This window comes from Harpegnathos saltator, unplaced genomic scaffold (genome assembly GCF_003227715.2).
Source record: "Harpegnathos saltator strain DR-91 unplaced genomic scaffold, Hsal_v8.6 scaffold846, whole genome shotgun sequence".
NCBI classification, from domain to species: Eukaryota; Metazoa; Arthropoda; class Insecta; order Hymenoptera; family Formicidae; genus Harpegnathos; species Harpegnathos saltator.
The window spans coordinates 458,584-463,492 of NW_020230700.1; positions in this window are offsets into that span (position 1 = coordinate 458,584).

Sequence of the window (4,909 nt, forward strand, 5' to 3'; positions counted from 1 at the left end):
TCGGCGCGCGATTACTGTCGTCGGCGTTTAACCGGAGCATTTTTATTTCGAGTGCCGCGTTATGCGCAGAGTTCGGTAGCATGGCGTTCGCTCAAAGCGAACGATATTCTGGCGATTTATCGAGCGAAAAATCAATAACGCATTCTCATCTTTTATGGGCAATCTCTTATACTCTCTCCCTCCCTCCCTCCCTCTCTCTCTCTCTCTCTCTCTCTCTCTCTCTCTCCATGCCTCTCCGCCGCTTGCAGCGGCGTTGTCGCGGTTGAAAATATTTCTCTAGAATTAACGGAATATATTCCTGAGGTAAAAAAAGAAGAAATAGAATAAAAAGGAGAAAGAATGTTCGCGATGCGACCCGCAATCGATAGCGGAATAATCCGAGAAATGCAATTATTCACGCGTCTTAAATTGCGCCCCTGAGTGACGTCATCGAGTCGTTCTCGCGCGGAAGAACTTTTCTCCTTCTCTAAAGTAAACAGTCAGCTTTTTCTAATATAAACAATCAGTCTTCCGTTGTTGTTCAGAGCTCGTTAGTTTTTATCGGTTGTTACAATAAAACATGAGGTCGTCTAACGGCCTCGATATTTCAGCGATTTATCGAGCGTAAAATCTGTATTGCATTTTTATCGGTTGCGCCGCTAACGACATTCATGATTGATGCAACATCACATCTCGCCTTTGTGGTTTATATGCATTGGCGCCGACGACGTATATACAGGGTGCTAATTTAATAATTTTGAAATTTCCGAAAGTTGATTTGTTAACAAAAATTAGGGCACTATTATAATAATATATTCTTGATAGTAAATAAAGTAAAAAAGTCTAATACTATTTTTTCTTTCGACGAATAGTTAGCGAGATACCGAAATGTAAAAAAGTTATCAAGTTTTCCTTAAATATTTAAAAAAATATTAGGCAAATAAAAAAATGTTTCAAAAGTTGTTAAAATTAATTGATAGAAAAAGAAGATATAATGTTAGGTGTACAAATGAATAATCCAATTTTTTCAACTATATTCAAGGTTTATTTTAAAAGAAAGTAAATTAAATTGTTCAATCAAAGTATTCACCCTTGCTTTCTATAACTTTAAGCCATCTTTCAGGCAGTTGATGAATTCCATCTCGGAAAAATGTTACGTCTTTGGACACGATAAAGTCGTCAAGCCATTTTCGAATCTCATCTACTGATTGGAAGTGCATATCGGACAAGGCGTGTTACATCGACCGGAACAAATGATAATCGGATGAAGCAATGTCTGGTGAATACGCCGGGTGCTGCAAGACGTCCCAGCCAAGACTCATTATGGTGTCTTTTGTATTGGAAGCAATGTGTGGCCTGGCGTTGTCATGCAACAATTTCACTGGACGTTCTCCTTTGCCAGTATACGGGCGTTTTCGTTCCAATTCTTGATTCAAGCAGATTAATTGACGTAGTAGTCCGCAGTAACTGTTTCAGCCGGTTCCAACAATTTATAATAAAGCACGCCCTTGATATCCCACCAAATGCAGAGAAGAACCTTCTTTCCGAAGCGATTGGGTTTTGCGACCGATTTTAATGATTCGCCGGGATTTACCCATGACTTTCTGCGTTTCGGATTGTCATAGAGTATCCATTTTTCATCGTCCGTAACGATTTTCCACAAGAAAGACTTTCGACGCTGCTTATTGAGAAGAGAAAGACACACTGCCACTCGTTGATTTTTGTTGGTTTCAGTGAGTTCATGCGGAACCCATTTTCCTTTTTTCTGGACCTTTCCCATTTCATGTAGGCGTTTAGAAATCGTTTGATGCGTTACTCCCAACTGTTCTGCAAGCTCTTTTTATGTTTGTGCCGAATTCTCAGCGAGCAGTTGTTCCAAATCATCATTATCGCACTTCGGAGGGCCTCCAAGGCGTTGTTTGTCGATTAGACTGAAATTACCGCTTTTAAACCGCTTAAACCAAAATACGCACACATCGTACGATACAACACCTTCGCCGAGAAAGGAACAAATCGATTCGTACACTCTTGCAGCTTTTTTTCCTTGTTGGAATTCGTAAAGAATGCAGTGTCGGATATGCACCTTATCTGTTGCCATTTTCGACTGTACTGAACTGAATACTTTTGAAGGTTATGTTGGGCCTTTCGCCAAACTATATGTTCTTTTTAATAGCTATATGTCAACATTGCATAATCACAAAAGAACAGGAAAATCTATTCAATTTAAAATTGATTTCATAAATACTTAAATATAGGCTTAAAATAATTTGGATTATTCATTTGTATACCTAATAAAAAATTGGGCTTTCTATCTTAAAAAATTAAATTGACCTTCAACTGATCTTGAAACTGCCCTCCAAATAAAAAACTAATAATGCCATTCTCTTTCTCCTTCGAAATCATGGAACACGTGTTTTAGCTTTTTTTAATTTCTTTCATAGTGTTCGAGATTTTTTACCTGTTACGTTTGAAATTTACCACCCTATATATATGATATTCTCCGTACACATACCGTGATAGATGTTCCCATGAGAATTAATCTACCTCTGAAATGTCTCGCATCTCGTAAATTCCTGCTTGAGGTATTTAAGTTATCGCGCGCATCGTAGAAGTTTGGCCGAGATAATTCGAGTCGAAAACGATCAATTTCAGGATTATGCGTGCAGCGTAACAACTACTTCAATTCCTTCAGTAAATTCCTTGTCGAGTTTAGCTTCGAGTTTGGTTGTGTTAGTAGAAAAAGCTGCTTTACAACTGTTGTAAAATTCGTGAGTCTAATTGGCGTATGCTCTTAAATATGGTTGGATCCAGGAGCATGCATCAATCAGATTTACGAATTTTACAACAGTTGCAAAGCAGCTTTCTCTGCTGAAAGTAACCAGTATTAGTGATATTTTTTATTCATCTTCCATCAGACATAGAATTATTCGCATGACATTAGATCAATCTTTCGGTAGTTGAAAGAATCTCCATGTCAAAGAACCTTCATACAAAGAACCAGAGTTGGGAAGTAATGCGTTACTAACAACTTTAAACAATTAGAAAAAATGGATCATTAATGATCTTAACTTGATGTCGTTTTATCGTAAATTTCGTTCTTCCTGTTAACGATTTGGTAATGATGTTACTTCTTATGGCATCGATAACACAATTACATTTCCTGGACAATATTATTAATATATTAATAATTTATACTATTAATAATGTATAAAACAGGATTGGGAAATAACGAATTATTTGTAACATCGTTATCGTTATATTTGTTTCAGTAACTGTAACAGTAGTTACATTTAACGGTAACGGTAATCCAGTAACGGTGACGATTAATTCGTTATTTTATTTGTTATCTTGTTTTTTTGTAATTTTATTGGTCTTATCTATACATGAGTCAGAAGCAATAAACAAAATGACCAATCATGATCATTCTCAATCTGGAAGATTGCAATCATGAATATAATTGCTTACTTTATTTACGTCTTAAGTTTCATGCGTCTCGGTTTTATGGCTTTTGAGGGTCGATGAAGAATTTTTTTCTCTAGCGTGAACGTGTGACAAGTGAAAAACTTCTTTAATGAATTTAGTGAAGTTCAATGAAATTTTTCACTTTTTACAGGTTTACGCTGGGGAAAAGATACATAATTGAATCTCTAAGCTGCCTTCAGAGACAATAAAATAGCCTTTGACAATCTGAAGGTAGGACCTTTAATTAATTAATCATGATAAAGAAATCTTAGTTCTTTTTGTTCTGATTGATCAATTAAATGTTGTTCTAAATGCTGGTATTTTTTAATGCAATTATATATTAGAATACGGCAACGCTTATTAATTTGCAAAAATGCAGATGCTAAATTGTATAAGGAATGCAAAATATATAACTTTAAGAGATTCTATATTTTGTTCGAATTAAGATAATGGAACCTTTGGCATGAGATTAGATTTTTAGATTAGATATCCTTTTTTTTCTTTTCTTATAACGGTGGGGAAACCCATCATGGATACCCCCGCCCCTTTGGGGGAGGACGGGGGTTATGTCGGACTCTTACTGACTAAAACCCCACCGGGATGTCTACCAATCGGGCCGTGGTGAGGGGAGCCAGGGGAACTACGCCTGCATTCCCTCCCCAACACCCCGGCCCCGGGGCTCTACTGGAGCCCCACGCCCAAGTGCCGCGCCCCCTCCCACAAAGGGAGTCGAGCGCGCGGCGCCCCGGCCGGTCGCTCGGCCGGGTTGGCCTTCTGGTACCATTTCTGGAAAGTGAGGACACCTACCCACTCTCCTAGTCCCCCTCTTAACCGCGAGAAGAGCAGGGGAGTGAGGCCCGTCCCCAAACAGGCCTCACTCCCCCCTGCCTATCATCACCGTCGTTCGGGGAGGAGCGGGTCTTATACCATTTGTCCCCCCTCCCCCCGCGCGGACGGAAGCGGCCCTCAGGCGGCGGAGGGGATTTCCGACGAATCGGAGGCCGTTCCTCGGCCGGCGCCACCTCGGGGCCGCTACCTAAGCCCGGGGAGCGCCGACTCCTTCCCCGTCGCTCCCTGCGACGGGTTCCGGGGCGGCGCTCCCACTCGGCGGCCTCCTTCTAAGACATTACATCTCTACTGAAGGAAGCCGCCGTTCCCCATATCTCTTCGTTCCCGCACATGGCTCCGACCATACGCGGGAGCGAGAGTTCCTCCTCTCGGCACCTCACTGCCCGGACGAGGACACGGCGCTGCTGGCCCCATGCTCTGCATGTGGCCAGCGTATGATGCTGGACCAGATGGAAGCTGAGTCCGCGCCCCCTCCTGCCATCTCCGGCAGACAGGGGCGGACAGCTTCGGCTATTCGGAGCCCGGGTCCGCGGGGGTCGGCTAACATGACCGACCATCGCTCCAAGATCCGGGCTCTGGCCTTCAGGGACTTCAGGGTCGCTAGGCCCCTGGCCGATAG